Raw genomic sequence first — 19,785 nt, forward strand, 5'->3', positions numbered from 1 at the left:
AAAACAAAGCCAATAAGTTGGCATAAGAGAATGTAACATTCTAAAAGGGTCTTGCTCCATGCAGAGGTAATGCCAAAAGAACTACCCCAACAAGTAGCACTTACTGCCTTAATAACACTAGTCAGTGCTACGTTTTGAGAATTCTTTCTAACAATCCCAGAATCATTTTGCTTTCCTTCATAATTGGGTTACAAATAAAAACACCTTGAGAAAAAAAAGAACATTGAAACAAATCAACAAACCAACCCCAACAAAAAGCACTTACTGAAGGAAATACTCAAATTCAGTGCATTTGTTTGGGTTGTGTTCATGGAAAATCTGGAGAACGGAAAGCGATCAACAAATGGATAATCAAAAATCTCAGTTGAGAAGCAACTCAAAGAGGATTACCTCACAACAGAGAGAACCCAAAATAGATGCACTTATGTCAAGATAAAAACTGTTGTTTCCATATTTGATGTCAATACAATGGAGTTCACAAGGATGTTCCAAAAAAATAATTGAAGAAAACAAAGCCAACAAGTGGCATAAGAGAATGTAACATTCTAAAAGGGTCTTGCTCATGCAGAGGTAATGCCAAAGAACTACCCAAACAAGTAGCACTTACTGCCTTAATAACACAAGTCAGTGCTAATGTTTGAGAATTCTTTCTAACAGTCCCAGAATCATTTTGCTTTCCTTCATAAATTGGGTTACAAAAAAAAACACCTTGAGAAAAAAAAGAACATTGGAAACAAATCAACAAACACAACCCCAACAAAAAGCACTTACTGCAGGAAATATTCAAGTCAGTGCGTTTGTTTGGGTTGTGTTCATAGAAAAATCTCCAAGGAGAATGGCAAACGAACACAAATGGATGCCGAAAAATCTCAGTTGAGAATCACTCAAAGAGGAGCACCTTAAAAACGAAATCAATACATCCACATTGTGAGCATTATTATGGACATTTACCAAACAAACTATGAAAGCCCAAAGACTACCCCCAATAAGTCGCACTTCGTGGAGAAAGAAGACAAGTCAGTACAAATGTTTCAGTCAATTTGCTGACCAAGATGCCCACTCATCTTGATTGCTGTCCACATATTGGACTGGCTTGAAAACCAAGTCAGGAAGACACAAACGACGACCTTCCAAACACAGCCACAGTTTGAACATTTAAGTGATTGAGGCTACAGTCATATAACACACCACTCACTATGTAGGCATATCCAGGTGGACTTATCTGTATGACGGCCCCAACAAGAACTACTTACTGTTGCTAAATCTTAGTCGACTGCTCAAGTTAGGTAGACCAATAAGGAAGCGATGACTTTCCTTGATGATTGCTGATTTATCAATGGATGATTCCTCCCTGGCTAATGTTGCCTCCGTTGGAGGCTGGAGAAGCAGTATCTCACCCAGAGGGATGCATTGAAATAAGATTTTAACCATGAATCTCATATCCGCCTTACATGAAAACGACTCTGTTTGAGTGGTCCGCATGCCCGGAATGTGTTGCAGTTCCCTTTTATCGATGGAATGGGCTCTAATCTTTTTCAATTGGTGAGATCGTTATCACCAGTTATACAATTGTCTGTCTGAAACTCATAACTGAGAGAACTCAAAATAGATGCACTTATGTTAACATAAAAGGTTGTTGTTTCCATTTGATGTCAAGAAAAGAGGGAATTATGAATCAACAACAACAAACCCCCCCCAAACAAAATTCACTTACTGCAGGTAATATTCAAATCAGTGCGTTTGTTTGGTTGTGTTCATTGGAAAATCTCGAAGGAGAATGGCAAACGAACACAAATGGATGCCGAAAAATCTCAGTTGAGAAGCAACTCAAAGAGGAGCACCTCAGAAACTGAGAGAACCGAAAAGAGATGCACTTATGTCAAAATACAAAACTTGTTGTTTCCATTTGATGTCAATACAATTGGAATTCACAAGGTGTTCCAAAAAAATAATTGAAAAAACAAAGCCAACAAGTGGCATAAAGATAGAGTATAATTCTAAAAGGGTCTTGCTCATGCAGAGGTAATGCCAAAAGAACTACCCCAACAAGTAGCACTTACTGCCTTAATAACACAAGTCAGTGCTAATGTTGAGAATTCTTTCTAACAGTCCCAGAATCATTTTGCTTTCCTTCATAAATTGGGTTACAATAAAAAAACCACCCATGAGAAAAAAAAGAACATTGGAAACAAATCAACAAACACAACCCCAACAAAACACTTACTGAAGGAAATATTCAGTCAAGTGCATTTGTTTGGGTTGTGTTCATGGAAAATCTAGGAGAACGGAAAGCGATCACAAAATGGATGCTCAAAAATCTCAGTTGAGAAGCAACTCAAAGAGGAGCACTTCACAACTGAAAGAACCCAAAATAGATGCACTTATGTCAAGATAAAAACTTGTTGTTTCATTTGATGTCAATACAATTGGAATTCACAAGATGTTCCCAAAAAATAATTGAAGAAAACAAAGCCAACAAGTGGCATAAAGAGAATGTTTAACATTCTAAAAGGGTCTTGCTTCATGCAGAGGTAATGCCAAAGAACTACCCCAACAAGTATCCACTTACTGCCTTAATAACACTAGTCCAGTGCTGTGTTTGAGAATTCTTTCTAACAGTCCCCGTATCATTTTGCTTTCCTTCATAAATTGGGTTACAAATAAAAACACCTTGAGAAAAAAAAGAACATTGGAAAAAAATCTTGGAAGAATGGAAAGCGATCACAAAATGGATGCGCAAAAATCTCAGTTGAGAAGCACTCAAAGAGGAGCACCTCACAACTGAAAGAACCCAAAATAGATGCACTTATGTCAAGATAAAAACGTTGTTTCCATTGATGTCAATACAATTGGAATTCACAAGAATGTTCCCAAAAAATAATTGAAGAAAACAAGCCAACAAGTAGCATAAAAAGAATATATTATTCCAAAAGGGTCTTGCTCATGCAGAGGTAATGCCAAAAGAACTACCCCAACTAGTAGCACTTACTGCTTTAATAACACTAGTCAGTGCTTATGTTTGAGAATTCTTACTAACAGTCCCCGAATCATCTTGCTTTCCGTCATAAATTGGGTTACAATAAAAACACCTTGAGAAAAAAAAGAACATTGGAAACAAATCAACAAACACAGCCCCAACAAGAAGCACTTACTGCAGGAAATATTCAAGTCAGTGCATTTTTTTGGGTTGTGTTCATGGAAAATCTCGATGGAGAATGGCAAACGAACACAAATGGATGCCGAAAAATCTCAGTGAGAAGCAACTCGAAGAGGAGCACCTTACAACTGAAAGAACCGAAAAGAGATGCACTTATGTCAAGATAAAAACTTGTTGTTTCCATTTGATGTCAATACAATTGAATTCACAAGGATGTTCCAAAAAAATAATTGAAAAAACAAAGCCAATAAGTGGCATAAAGAGAATGTAACATTCTAAAAGGGTCTCGCTCATGCAGAGGTAATGCCAAAAGAACTACCCCAACAAGTAGCACTTACTGCCTTAATAACACTAGTCAGTGCTAACGTTTGAGAATTCTTTCTAACAGTCCCAGAATCATTTTGCTTTCCTTCATAAATTGGGTTACAAATAAAAACACCTTGAGAAAAAAAAGAACATTGGAAACAAATCAACAAACACAACCCCAACAAAAAGCACTTACTGAGGAAATACTCAAATTCAGTGCATTTGTTTGGGTTGTGTTCATGGAAAATCTAGGAGAACGGAAAGCGATCACAAATGGATAATCAAAAATCTCAGTTGAGAAGCAACTCAAAGAGGATTACCTCACAACAGAGAGAACCCAAAATAGATGCACTTATGTCAAGATAAAAACTTGTTGTTTCCATTTGATGTCAATACAATTGGAGTTCACAAGGATGTTCCAAAAAAAATAATTGAAGAAAACAAAGCCAACAAGTGGCATAAAGAGAATGTAACATTCTAAAAGGGTCTTGCTCATGCAGAGGTAATGCCAAAAGAACTACCCCAACAAGTAGCACTTACTGCCTTAATAACACAAGTCAGTGCTAATGTTTGAGAATTCTTTCTAACAGTCCCCGAATCATTTTGCTTTCCTTAATAAATTGGGTTACAAATAAAAAACACCATGAGAAAAAAAAGAACATTGGAAACAAATCAACAAACACAACCCCAACAAAAAGCACTTACTGCAGGAAATATTCAAGTCAGTGCGTTTGTTTGGGTTGTGTTCATAGAAAAATCTCCAAGGAGAATGGCAAACGAACACAAATGGATGCCGAAAAATCTCAGTTGAGAATCAACTCAAAGAGGAGCACCTTAAAAAGCGAAATCAATACATCCACATTTTGTGAGCATTATTATGGACATTTACCAAACAAACTATGAAAGCCCAAAGAACTACCCCAATAAGTCGCACTTCGTGGAGAAAGAAGACAAGTCAGTACAAATGTTTCAGTCAATTTGCTGACCAAGATGCCCACTCATCTTGATTGCTGTCCACATATTGGACTGGCTTAAAAACAAGTCAGGAAGACACAAACGACGACCTTCCAAACACAGCCACAGTTTGAACATTTAAGTGATTGAGGCTACAGTCATATCACACCACTCACTATGTAGGCATATCCAGGTGGACTTATCTGTATGACGGCCCCAACAAGAACTACTTACTGTTGCTAAATCTTAGTCGACTGCTCAAGTTAGGTAGACCAATAAGGAAGCGATGACTTTCCTTGATGATTGCTGATTTATCAATGGATGATTCCTCCCTGGCTAATGTTGCCTCCGTTGGAGGCTGGAGAAGCAGTATCTCAACCAGAGGGATGCATTGAAATAAAGATTTTAACCATTGAATCTCATATCCGCCTTACATGAAAACGACTCTGTTTGAGTGGTCCGCATGCCCGGAATGTGTTGCAGTTCCCTTTTATCGATGAATGGGCTCTAATCTTTTTCAATTGGTGAGATCGTTATCACCAGTATCAATTGTCTGTCTGAAACTCATAACTGAGAGAACTCAAAATAGATGCACTTATGTTAACATAAAAGGTTGTTGTTTCCATTTGATGTCAAGAAAAGAGGAATTATGAATCAACAAACACAACCCCAACAAAATTCACTTACTGCAGGTAATATTCAAATCAGTGCGTTTGTTTGGGTTGTGTTCATGGAAAATCTCGAAGGAGAATGGCAAACGAACACAAATGGATGCCGAAAAATCTCAGTTGAGAAGCAACTCAAAGAGGAGCACCTCACAACTGAAAGAACCGAAAAGAGATGCACTTATGTCAAGATAAAAACTTGTTGTTTCCATTTGATGTCAATACAATTGGAATTCACAAGGATGTTCCAAAAAAATAATTGAAGAAAACAAAGCCAACAAGTGGCATAAAGAGAGTGTATAATTCTAAAAGGGTCTTGCTCATGCAGAGGTAATGCCAAAAGAACTACCCCAACAAGTAGCACTTACTGCCTTAATAACACAAGTCAGTGCTAATGTTTGAGAATTCTTTCTAACAGTCCCCGAATCATTTTGCTTTCCTTCATAAATTGGGTTACAAATAAAAAACACCATGAGAAAAAAAAGAACATTGGAAACAAATCAACAAACACAACCCCAACAAAAAGCACTTACTGAAGGAAATACTCAAATTCAGTGCATTTGTTTGGGTTGTGTTCATGGAAAATCTAGGAGAACGGAAAGCGATCACAAATGGATAATCAAAAATCTCAGTTGAGAAGCAACTCAAAGAGGAGCACTTCACAACTGAAAGAACCCAAAATAGATGCACTTATCTCAAGATAAAAACTTGTTGTTTCCATTTGATGTCAATACAATTGGAGTTCACAAGGATGTTCCCAAAAAAATAATTGAAGAAAACAAAGCCAACAAGTGGCATAAAGAGAATGTAACATTCTAAAAGGGTCTTGCTCATGCAGAGGTAATGCCAAAAGAACTACCCCAACAAGTAGCACTTACTGCCTTAATAACACTAGTCAGTGCTAATGTTTGAGAATTCTTTCTAACAGTCCCGATCATTTTGCTTTCCTTTAAATTGGGTTACAAATAAAAACACCTTGAGAAAAAAAAAGAACATTGGAAACAAAATCTTGGAGAATGGAAAGCGATCACAAATGGATGCGCAAAAATCTCAGTTGAGAAGCAACTCAAAGAGGAGCACCTCACAACTGAAAGAACCCAAAATAGATGCACTTATGTCAAGATAAAAAATGTTTCCATTTGATGTCAATACAATTGGAATTCACAAGAATGTTCCCAAAAAAAATAATTGAAGAAAACAAAGCCAACAAGTAGCATAAAAAGAATATATATTCCAAAAGGGTCTTGCTCATGCAGAGGAGAGGTAATGCCAAAAGAACTACCCAACTAGTAGCACTTACTGCTTTAATAACACTAGTCAGTGCTTATGTTTGAGAATTCTTACTAACAGTCCCCGAATCATCTTGCTTTCCGTCATAAATTGGGTTACAAATAAAAACACCTTGAGAAAAAAAAAGAACATTGGAAACAAATCAACAAACACAGCCCCAACAAGAAGCACTTACTGCAGGAAATATTCAAGTCAGTGCATTTGTTTGGGTTGTGTTCATGGAAAATCTCGATGGAGAATGGCAAACGAACACAAATGGATGCCGAAAAATCTCAGTTGAGAAGCAACTCGAAGAGGAGCACCTTACAACTGAAAGAACCGAAAAGAGATGCACTTATGTCAAGATAAAAACTTGTTGTTTCCATTTGATGTCAATACAATTGGAATTCACAAGGATGTTCCAAAAAAATAATTGAAGAAAACAAAGCCAATAAGTGGCATAAAGAGAATGTAACATTCTAAAAGGGTCTTGCTCATGCAGAGGTAATGCCAAAAGAACTACCCCAACAAGTAGCACTTACTGCCTTAATAACACTAGTCAGTGCTAACGTTTGAGAATTCTTCTAACAGTCCCAGAATCATTTTGCTTCCTTCATAAATTGGGTTACAAATAAAAACACCTTGAGAAAAAAAAAGAACATTGGAAACAAATCAACAAACACAACCCCAACAAAAAGCACTTACTGAAGGAAATACTCAAATTCAGTGCATTGTTTGGGTTGTGTTCATGGAAAATCTAGGAGAACGGAAAGCGATCACAAATGGATAATAAAAATCTCAGTTGAGAAGCAACTCAAAGAGGATTACCTCACAACAGAGAGAACCCAAAATAGATGCACTTATGTCAAGATAAAAACTTGTGTTTCCATTTGATGTCAATACAATTGGAGTTCACAAGGATGTTCCAAAAAAAATAATTGAAGAAAACAAAGCCAACAAGTGGCATAAAGAGAATGTAACATTCTAAAAGGGTCTTGCTCATGCAGAGGTAATGCCAAAAGAACTACCCCAACAAGTAGCACTTACTGCCTTAATAACACAAGTCAGTGCTAATGTTTGAGAATTCTTTCTAACAGTCCCAGAATCATTTTGCTTTCCTTCATAAATTGGGTTACAAATAAAAACACCTTGAGAAAAAAAAGAACATTGGAAACAAATCAACAAACACAACCCCAACAAAAAGCACTTACTGCAGGAAATATTCAAGTCAGTGCGTTTGTTGGGTGTGTTCATAGAAAAATCTCCAAGGAGAATGGCAAACGAACACAAATGGATGCCGAAAAATCTCAGTTGAGAATCAACTCAAAGAGGAGCACCTTAAAAAGCGAAATCAATACATCCACATTTTGTGAGCATTATTATGGACATTTACCAAACAAACTATGAAAGCCCAAAGAACTACCCCAATAAGTCGCACTTCGTGGAGAAAGAAGACAAGTCAGTACAAATGTTTCAGTCAATTTGCTGACCAAGATGCCCACTCATCTTGATTGCTGTCCACATATTGGACTGGCTTGAAAAACAAGTCAGGAAGACACAAACGACGACCTTCCAAACACAGCCACAGTTTGAACATTTAAGTGATTGAGGCTACAGTCATATCACACCACTCACTATGTAGGCATATCCAGGTGGACTTATCTGTATGACGGCCCCAACAAGAACTACTTACTGTTGCTAAATCTTAGTCGACTGCTCAAGTTAGGTAGACCAATAAGGAAGCGATGAGTTCCTTGATGATTGCTGATTTTCAATGGATGATTCCCCTGGCTAATGTTGCCTCCGTTGGAGGCTGGAGAAGCGGTATCTCATCCAGAGGGATGCATTGAAATAAAGATTTTAGCCATTGAATCTCATATCCGCCTTACATGAAAACGACTCTGTTGAGTGGTCCGCATGCCCGGAATGTGTTGCAGTTCCCTTTTATCGATGAATGGGCTCTAATCATTTTCAATTGGTGAGATCGTTATCACCAGTATCAATTGTCTGTCTGAAACTCATAACTGAGAGAACCCAAAATAGATGCACTTATGTTAACATAAAAGGTTGTTGTTTCCATTTGATGTCAAGAAAAGAGGAATTATGAATCAACAAACACAACCCCAACAAAATGGACTTACTGCAGGTAATATTCAAATCAGTGCGTTTGTTTGGGTGTGTTCATGGAAAATCTCGAAGGAGAATGGAAACGAAACACAAATGGATGCCGAAAAATCTCAGTTGAGAATCAACTCAAAGAGGAGTACCTCAGAACAGAGAGAACCTAAAATAGATGCACTTATGTTAACATAAAAGGTTGTTGTTTCCATTTGATGTCAATACAATTGGAATTCACAAGGATCTTCCCCCAAAAAATAATTGAAGAGAAAACAAAGCCAACAAGTGGCATAAAGATCATAAATTTCCAAAAAGGTCTTGTTCATGCAGAGGTAATGCCAAAAGAACTACCCCAACAAGTAGTTCACCTCACCACCTCACAACTGTGAAAACCTAAAATAGATGCACTTATGTCAACATGAAAAGTTGTTGTTTCCATTTGACGTCAATACAATTGGAGCACGAGGATGTTCCAAAAAAAATAACGAAAGAAAACGAAGCCAACAAGTAGCATAAAAAGAATAAAACATTCCAAAAGGGTCTGCTCATGCAGAGGAAATGCAAAAGAACCACCCCAACAAGTAGCACTTACTGCCTGAATAACCCAAGTCAGCGCTCTGTTTGAGAATTTGCTAACAGTCACCATTCATCTTGGTTTCCTTGAAAAAGCTGATTGCTAATAAAAACACCTTGAGAAAAAAAAAGAACATTGGAAACAAATCAACAAACAGAGACCCAACAAAAAGCACTTACTGCCAGGAAATATTCAAGTCAGTGCGTTTGTTTGGGTTGTGTTCATGGAAAATTTCGAAGGAGAATGGCAAACGAACACAAATGGATGCCGAAAAATCTCAGCTGAGAATCAACTCAAAGAGGAGCACCTCACAACTGAAAGAACCCAAAATAGATGCACTTATGTCAAGATAAAAAACTTGTGTTTCCATTTGATCTCAATACAATTGGAGTTCACAAGGATGTTCCAAAAAAATAATTGAGAAAAAACAAACAAGGCAACAAGTGGCATAAAGAGAATGTAACATTCTAAAAGGGTCTTGCTCATGCAGAGGTAATGCCAAAAGAACTACCCCAACAAGTAGCACTTACTGCCTTAAAACACAAAGTCAGTGCTAATGTTTGAGAATTTTCTAACAGTCCCAGAATCATTTTGCTTTCCTTCATAAATTGGGTTACAAATAAAAACACCTTGAGAAAAAAAAAGAACATTGGAAACAAATCAACAAACACAACCCCAACAAAAAGCACTTACTGCAGGAAATATTCAAGTCAGTGCGTTTGTTTGGGTTGTGTTCATAGACAAATCTCGAAGGAGAATGGCAAACGAACACAAATGGATGCCGAAAAATCTCAGTTGAGAAGCAACTCAAAGAGGAGCACCTCACAACTGAAAGAACCCAAAATAGATGCACTTATGTCAAGATAAAAACTTGTTTCCATTTGATGTCAATACAATTGGAATTCACAAGAATGTTCCAAAAAACAATTGAAGAAAACAAAGCCAACAAGTGGCATGAAGAGAGTGTATAATTCTAAAAGGGTCTTGTCATGCAGAGGTAATGCCAAAAGAAATACCCCAACAAGTAGTACTTACTGCCTTAATAACACAAGTCAGTGCTAATGTTTGAGAATTCTTTCTAACAGTCCCCGAATCATTTTGCTTTCCTTATAAATTGGGTTACAAATAAAAAACACCATGAGAAAAAAAAGAACATTGGAAACAAATCAACAAACACAACCCCAACAAAATGCACTTACTGCAGGTAATATTCAAATCAGTGCGTTTGTTTGGGTTGTGTTCATGGAAAATCTCGAAGGAGAATGGCAAACGAACACAAATGGATGCCGAAAAATCTCAGTTGAGAATCAACTCAAAGAGGAGTACCTCAGAACAGAGAGAACCTAAAATAGATGCACTTATGTTAACATAAAAGGTTGTTGTTTCCATTTGATGTCAATACAATTGGAATTCACAAGGATCTTCCCCCAAAAAATAATTGAAGAAAACAAAGCCAACAAGTGGCATAAAGATCATATAATATCCAAAAGGTCTTGTTCATGCAGAGGTAATGCCAAAAGAACTACCCCAACAAGTAGTTTACCTCACCACCTCACAAACTGAATGAAAACCTAAAATAGATGCACTTATGTCAACATGAAAAGTTGTTGTTTCCATTTGACGTCAATACAATTGGAGTTCACGAGGATGTTCCAAAAAAATAACGAAAGAAAACGAAGCCAACAAGTAGCATAAATAGAATAAAAAAACATTCCAAAAAGGTCTTGCTCATGCAGCAGAGGAAATGCCAAAAGAACCACCCCAACAAGTAGCACTTACTGCCTTAATAACCAAAGTCAGCGCTCTTGTTTGAGAATTCTTGCTAACAGTCACCCAATTCATTCTTGGTTTCCTTGAAAAGCTGGTTGCTAATAAAAACACCTGAGAAGAAAAAAAAAGAACATTGGAAACAAATCAACAAACACAGCCCCAAACAAAAAGCACTTACTGCAGGAAAATTCAAGTCAGTGCGTTTGTTTGGGTGTGTTCATGGAAAATTCGAAGGAGAATGGCAAACGAACACAAATGGATGCCGAAAAATCTCAGCTGAGAATCAACTCAAAGAGGATTACCTCACAACAGAGAGAACCCAAAATAGATGCACTTATGTCAAGATAAAAACTTGTTGTTTCCATTTGATGTCAATACAATTGGAGTTCACAAGGATGTTCCAAAAAAAATAATTGAAGAAAACAAAGCCAACAAGTGGCATAAAGAGAATGTAACATTCTAAAAGGGTCTTGCTCATGCAGAGGTAATGCCAAAAGAACTACCCCAACAAGTAGCACTTACTGCCTTAATAACACAAGTCAGTGCTAATGTTTGAGAATTCTTTCTAACAGTCCCAGAATCATTTTGCTTTCCTTCATAAATTGGGTTACAAATAAAAACACCTTGAGAAAAAAAAAGAACATTGGAAACAAATCAACAAACACAACCCCAACAAAATGCACTTACTGCAGGTAATATTCAAATCAGTGCGTTTGTTTGGGCTGTGTTCATGGAAAATCTCGAAGGAGAATGGCAAACGAACACAAATGGATGCCGAAAAATCTCAGTTGAGAATCAACTCAAAGAGGAGCACCTTAAAAAGCGAAATCAATACATCCACATTTTGTAAGCATTATTATGGACATTTACCAAACAAACTATGAAAGCCCAAGGAACTACCCCAATAAGTCGCACTTCGTGGAGAAAGAAGACAAGTCAGTACAAATGTTTCAGTCAATTTGCTGACCAAGATGCCCACTCATCTTGATTGCTGTCCACATATTGGACTGGCTTGAAAAACAAGTCAGGAAGACACATACGACGACCTTCCAAACACAGCCACAGTTTGAACATTTAAGTGATTGAGGCTACAGTCATATCACACCACTCACTATGTAGGCATATCCAGGTGGACTTATCTGTATGACGGCCCCAACAAGAACTACTTACTGTTGCTAAATCTTAGTCGACTGCTCAAGTTAGGTAGACCAATAAGGAAGCGATGACTTTCCTTGATGATTGCTGATTTATCAATGGATGATTCCTCCCTGGCTAATGTGCCTCCGTTGGAGGCTGGAGAAGCGGTATCTCATCCAGAGGGATGCATTGAAATAAAGATTTTAGCCATTGAATCTCATATCCGCCTTACATGAAAACGACTCTGTTTGAGTGGTCCGCATGCCCGGAATGTGTTGCAGTTCCCTTTTATCGATGAATGGGCTCTAATCATTTTCAATTGGTGAGATCGTTATCACCAGTATCAATTGTCTGTCTGAAACTCATAACTGAGAGAACCCAAAATAGATGCACTTATGTTAACATAAAAGGTTGTTGTTTCCATTTGATGTCAAGAAAAGAGGAATTATGAATCAACAAACACAACCCCAACAAAATGGACTTACTGCAGGTAATATTCAAATCAGTGCGTTTGTTTGGGTTGTGTTCATGGAAAATCTCGAAGGAGAATGGCAAACGAACACAAATGGATGCCGAAAAATCTCAGTTGAGAAGCAACTCAAAGAGGAGCACCTCACAACTGAAAGAACCGAAAAGAGATGCACTTATGTCAAGATAAAAACTTGTTGTTTCCATTTGATGTCAATACAATTGGAATTCACAAGAATGTTCCAAAAAAAAATAATTGAAGAAAACAAAGCCAACAAGTGGCATAAAGAGAATGCAACATTCTAAAAGGGTCTTGCTCATGCAGAGGTAATGCCAAAAGAACTACCCCAACAAGTAGCACTTACTGCTTTAATAACACTAGTCAGTGCTAACGTTTGAGAATTCTTTCTAACAGTCCCAGAATCATTTTGCTTTCCTTCATAAATTGGGTTACAAATAAAAAACACCTTGAGAAAAAAAAAGAACATTGGAAACAAATCAACAAACACAACCCCAACAAAAAGCACTTACTGCAGGAAATATTCAAGTCAGTGCATTTGTTTGGGTTGTGTTCATGGAAAATCTCGAAGGAGAATGGCAAACGAACACAAATGGATGCCGAAAAATCTCAGTTGAGAAGCAACTCAAAGAGGAGCACCTCACAACTGAAAGAACCGAAAAGAGATGCACTTATGTCAAGATAAAAACTTGTTGTTTCCATTTGATGTCAATACAATTGGAATTCACAAGGATGTTCCAAAAAAATAATTGAAGAAAACAAAGCCAACAAGTGGCATAAAGAGAATGTAACATTCTAAAAGGGTCTTGCTCATGCAGAGGTAATGCCAAAAGAACTACCCCCCAAGAATTAGCACTTACTGCCTTAATAACACAAGTCAGTGCTAATGTTTGAGAATTCTTTCTAACAGTCCCCGAATCATTTTGCTTTCCTTCATAAATTGGGTTACAAATAAAAAACACCATGAGAAAAAAAAAGAACATTGGAAACAAATCAACAAACACAACCCCAACAAAAAGCACTTACTGAAGGAAATACTTAAATTCAGTGCATTTGTTTGGGTAGTGTTCATGGAAAATCTAGGAGAACGGAAAGCGATCACAAATGGATAATCAAAAATCTCAGTTGAGAAGCAACTCAAAGAGGAGCACCTCACAACTGAAAGAACCCAAAATAGATGCACTTATGTCAAGATAAAAACTTGTTGTTTCCATTTGATGTCAATACAATTGGATTTCACAAGGATGTTCCAAAAAAAATTACTAAAGAAAACAAAGCCAACAAGTAGCATAAAAAGAATATATTATTCCAAAAGGGTCTTGCTCATGCAGAGGTAATGTCAAAAGAACTAGCCCAACAAGTAGCACTTACTGCCTTAATAACACTAGTCAGTGCTAATGTTTGAGAATTCTTTCTAACAGTCCCCGAATCATCTTGCTTTCCGTCATAAATTGGGTTACAAATAAAAACACCTTGAGAAAAAAAAAGAACATTGGAAACAAATCAACAAACACAACCCCAACAAAATTCACTTACTGCAGGTAATATTCAAATCAGTGCGTTTCTTTGGGTTGTGTTCATGGAAAATCTCGAAGGAGAATGGCAAACGAACACAAATGGATGCCGAAAAATCTCAGTTGAGAAGCAACTCAAAGAGGAGCACCTCACAACTGAAAGAACCGAAAAGAGATGCACTTAGGTCAAGATAAAAACTTGTTGTTTCCATTTGATGTCAATACAATTGGAATTCACAAGGATGTTCCAAAAAAATAATTGAAGAAAACAAAGCCAACAAGTGGCATAAAGAGAATGTAACGTTCTAAAAGGGTCTTGCTCATGCAGAGGTAATGCCTAAAGAACTACCCCAAGAATTAGCACTTACTGCCTTAATAACACAAGTCAGTGCTAATGTTTGAGAATTCTTTCTAACAGTCCCCGAATCATTTTGCTTTCCTTCATAAATTGGGTTACAAATAAAAAACACCATGAGAAAAAAAAAGAACATTGGAAACAAATCAACAACACAACCCCAACAAAAAGCACTTACTGAAGGAAATACTTAAATTCAGTGCATTTGTTTGGGTAGTGTTCATGGAAAATCTAGGAGAACGGAAAGCGATCACAAATGGATAATCAAAAATCTCAGTTGAGAAGCAACTCAAAGAGGAGCACCTCACAACTGAAAGAACCCAAAATAGATGCACTTATGTCAAGATAAAAACTTGTTGTTTCCATTTGATGTCAATACAATTGGATTTCACAAGGATGTTCCAAAAAAATAACTAAAGAAAACAAAGCCAACAAGTAGCATAAAAAGAATATATTATTCCAAAAGGGTCTTGCTCATGCAGAGGTAATGTCAAAAGAACTAGCCCAACAAGTAGCACTTACTGCCTTAATAACACTAGTCAGTGCTAATGTTTGAGAATTCTTACTAACAGTCCCCGAATCATCTTGCTTTCCTTCATAAATTGGGTTACAAATAAAAACACCTTGAAGAAAAAAAGAACATTGGAAAAAAATTAACAAACAACCCCAACAAAAAGCACTTACTGCGGGAAATATTCAAGTCAGTGCGTTTGTTTGGGTTGTGTTCATGGAAAATCTTGAAGGAGAATGGAAAGCGAACACGAATGAATGCCGAAAAATCTCAGTTGAGAATCATCTCAAAGAGGATTATCTCACAACAGAGAGAACCTAAACTAGATGCACTTTTCTCAGGATAAAAACTTGCTGTTTCCATTTGATGTCAATACAATTGGAGTTCACAAGGATGTTGCAAAAAAAATAACTAAAGAAAACAAAGCCAACAAGTAGCATAAAAAGTATATATTATTCCAAAGGGTCTTGCTCATGCAGAGGTAATGCCAAAAGAACAACCCCAACAAGTAGCACTTACTGCCTGAATAACACAAGTCAGCGGTCTTGTTTGAGAATTCTTGCTAACAATCACCCATTCATTTTGGTTTACTTCAAAAGCTGGATTGCAAATAAAAATAGCTTGAGAAAAAAGGAACATTGGAAATAAATCAACAAAAACAACCCCAGTAAAAAGCACTTACTGAAGGAAATACTCATATTCAGTGTATTTGTTTGGGTTGTGTTCATGGAAAATCTAGGAGAATGGAAAGCGATCACAAATGGAGCTCAAAAATCTCAGTTGAGAAGCAACTCAAAGACGAGCACCTCACAACTGAAAGAATCCAAAATAGATGCACTTATGTCAAGATAAAAACTTGTTGTTTCCATTTGATTTCAATACAATTGGAATTCACGAGGATGTTCCCAAAAAAATAATTGAAGAAAAAAAAGCCAACAAGTGGCATAAAGAGAATGTAACATTCTAAAAGGGTCTTGCTCATGCAAAGGTAATGCCAAAAGAACTACCCTAACAAGTAGCACTTACTGCCTTAATAACACAAGTCAGTGCTAATGTTTGAGAATTCTTTCTAACAGTCCCCGAATCATTTTGCTTTCCTTCATAAATTGGGTTACAAATAAAAAACACCATGAGAAAAAAAAGAACATTGGAAACAAATCAACAAACACAACCCCAACAAAAAGCACTTACTGAAGGAAATACTTAAATTCAGTGCATTTGTTTGGGTAGTGTTCATGGAAAATCTAGGAGAACGGAAAGCGATCACAAATGGATAATCAAAAATCTCAGTTGAGAAGCAACTCAAAGAGGAGCACCTCACAACTGAAAGAACCCAAAATAGATGCACTTATGTCAAGATAAAAACTTGTTGTTTCCATTTGATGTCAATACAATTGGATTTCACAAGGATGTTCCAAAAAAAATTACTAAAGAAAACAAAGCCAACAAGTAGCATAAAAAGAATATATTATTCCAAAAGGGTCTTGCTCATGCAGAGGTAATGTCAAAAGAACTAGCCCAACAAGTAGCACTTACTGCCTTAATAACACTAGTCAGTGCTAATGTTTGAGAATTCTTACTAACAGTCCCCGAATCATCTTGCTTCCCTTCATAAATTGGGTTACAAATAAAAACACCTTGAGGAAAAAAAGAACATTGGAAACAAATCAACAAACACAACCCCAACAAAAAGCACTTACTGCGGGAAATATTCAAGTCAGTGCGTTTGTTTGGGTTGTGTTCATGGAAAATCTTGAAGGAGAATGGAAAGCGAACACGAATGAATGCCGAAAAATCTCAGTTGAGAATCAACTCAAAGAGGATTATCTCACAACAGAGAGAACCTAAAATAGATGCACTTATCTCAAGATAAAAACTTGTTGTTTCCATTTGATGTCAATACAATTGGAGTTCACAAGGATGTTGCAAAAAAAATAACTAAAGAAAACAAAGCCAACAAGTAGCATAAAAAGTATATATTATTCCAAAGGGTCTTGCTCATGCACAGGTAATGCCAAAAGAACAACCCCAACAAAAAGCACTTATTGCCTGAATAACACAAGTCAGCGGTTTTGTTTGAGAATTCTTGCTAACAATCACCCATTCATCTTGGTTTACTTCAAAAGCTGGATTGCAAATAAAAATAGCTTGAGAAAAAAGGAACATTGGAAATAAATCAACAAAAACAACCCCAGTAAAAAGCACTTACTGAAGGAAATACTCATATTCAGTGTATTTGTTTGGGTTGTGTTCATGGAAAATCTTGGAGAATGGAAAGCGATCACAAATGGATGCTCAAAAATCTCAGTTGAGAAGCAACTCAAAGACGAGCACCTCACAACTGAAAGAATCCAAAATAGATGCACTTATGTCAAGATAAAAACTTGTTGTTTCCATTTGATGTCAATACAATTGGAATTCACGAGGATGTTCCCCAAAAAAAAAAAAAAAAGAAAACGAAGCCAACAAGTCGCATAAAAAGAATATATTATTCCAAAAGGGTCTTGCTCATGCAGAGGTAATGCCAAAAGAACTACCCCAACAAGTAGCACTTACTGCATGAATAACACAAGTCAGCGCTCTTGTTTGAGAATTCTTGCTAACAGTCACCCATTCATCTTGGTTTCCTTGAAAAGCTGGATTGCAAATAAAAATAGCTTGAGAAAAAAGGAACATTGGAAATAAATCAACAAAAACAACCCCAGCAAAAAGCACTTACTGAAGGAAATACTCAAATTCAGTGCATTTGCTCTGGTTGTGTTCATGGAAAATCTAGGAGAATGGAAAGCGATCACAAATGGATGCTCAAAAATCTCAGTTGAGAAGCAACTCAAAGAGGAGCACCTCACAACTGAAAGAACCCAAAATAGATGCACTTATGTCAAGATAAAAACTTGTTGTTTCCATTTGATGTCAATACAATTGGAGTTCACAAAGATGTTGCAAAAAAAATAACTAAAGAAAACAAACCCAACAAGTAGCATAAAGAGAATGTAACATTCTAAAAGGGTCTTGCGCATGCCGAGGTCATGCCAAAAGAACTACCCCAACAAGTAGCACTTACTGCCTTAATAACACTAGTCAGTGCTAATGTTTGAGAATTCTTGCTAACAGTCACCCATTCATCTTGGTTTACTTCAAAAGCTGGATTGCAAATAAAAATAGCTTGAGAAAAAAGGAACATTGGAAATAAATCAACAAAAACAACCCCAGCTAAAAGCACTTACCGAAGGAAATACTCAAATTCAGTGCATTTGTTTGGGTTGTGTTCATGGAAAATCTAGGAGAACGGAAAGCGATCACAAATGGATAATCAAAAATCTCAGTTGAGAAGCAACTCAAAGAGGAGCACCTCACAACTGCAAGAACCCAAAATAGATGCACTTATCTCAAGATAAAAACTTGTTGTTTCCATTTGATGTCAATACAATTGGAATTCACAAGGATGTTCCAAAAAAAATAATTGAAGAAAACAAAGCCAACAAGTGGCATAAAGAGAATGCAACATTCTAAAAGGGTCTTGCTCATGCAGAGGTAATGCCAAAAGAACTACCCCAACAAGTAGCACTTACTGCTTTAATAACACTAGTCAGTGCTTATGTTTGAGAATTCTTACTAACAGTCCCCGAATCATCTTGCTTTCCTTCATAAATTGGGTTACAAATAAAAACACCTTGAGAAAAAAAAGAACATTGGAAACAAATCAACAAACACAACCCCAACAAAAAGCACTTACTGCAGGAAATATTCAAGTCAGTGCGTTTGTTTGGGTTGTGTTCATGGAAAATCTCGAAGGAGAATGGCAAACGAACACAAATGGATGCCGAAAAATCTCAGTTGAGAAGCAACTCAAAGAGGAGCACCTCACAACTGAAAGAACCCAAAATAGATGCACTTATGTCAAGATAAAAACTTGTTGTTTCCATTTGATGTCAATACAATTGGAATTCACAAGGATGTTCCCAAAAAAATAATTGAAGAAAACAAAGCCAACAAGTGGCATAAAGAGAATGTAACATTCTAAAAGAGCCTTGCTCATGCAGAGGTAATGCCAAAAGAACTACCCCAACAAGTAGCACTTACTGCCTTAATAACATTAGTCAGTGCTAATGTTTGAGATTTCTTCCTAACAGTCCCCCAATCAACTTGGTTTCCTTCATAAATTGGGTGACAAATACAAACAGCTTGAGAAAAAAAGAACATTGGAAAAAAATCAACAAACACAACTCCAACAAAAAGCACTTACTGCAGGAAATAATCAAGCCAGTGCATTTTTTTTTTGGGTTGTGTTCATGGAAAATCTTGAAGGAGAATGGAAAGCGAATACAAATGGCTATTGAAAAGTCTCAGTTTAGAAGCAAGTTGAAGAAAACCACTTAGAACAACAAAATTAATACTTGCACTGACTTGCATGTGGTAATCATGATAAATGATCAACATTTCCCAAACGTGACATAAAAACCCCAAGAGCTACCCTAACAAACAGCAGTTACTGGATAAAGAACATAAGCCATGCTCATATTTAAGTAATCTTCCTGACAAAGTTGCCCATTCACCTTGGTTCGTGTCCACATGTTGGATTGGCTTGAAGAACAACTCAGGAAGACACAAGGAAGATCCTTCAAAACACACGTACAGTTTCAGAAGCATTATTGCAACTAGAACTACACATTCTATTTGCATGAACTGCCTTAAGAACACAAGTCAGTGGTCATGTTGAAGTATTCTTGCTGACAGTCACCCATTGTTCTTGGTTTCTGGAAAACATAGGTTTGCTAGAAAAATAGCTCCAGAAAAACAGAACATTGGAAACAAATCAGGAAGCATAGCGCTGACATAAACTACTTACTGGAGAAAAAAATTCAAGTCATGGCAGATTTGGGTTTGTGTTCATGGAAAACGTAGAGAGAAACTGGACAGCGATCACAAACACTTGCTGAAAAATCTCAGGCAAGAGGCAAGTCAAAG

The 19,785-nt window shown here is 36.8% G+C and overlaps 1 protein-coding gene across 1 annotated transcript in view; it reads right to left on the reverse strand.

The window, feature by feature from the left end:
* The window catches only part of nat14 (N-acetyltransferase 14 (GCN5-related, putative)), a 50,413-nt gene that overhangs the window by 6,228 nt on the left and 24,400 nt on the right, over positions 1-19,785 (reverse strand). The gene's annotated exons all lie outside the window — the stretch shown is intronic.

Source organism: Syngnathoides biaculeatus, chromosome 5 (assembly GCF_019802595.1).
Source record: "Syngnathoides biaculeatus isolate LvHL_M chromosome 5, ASM1980259v1, whole genome shotgun sequence".
In the NCBI taxonomy this organism is placed as follows: domain Eukaryota; kingdom Metazoa; phylum Chordata; class Actinopteri; order Syngnathiformes; family Syngnathidae; genus Syngnathoides; species Syngnathoides biaculeatus.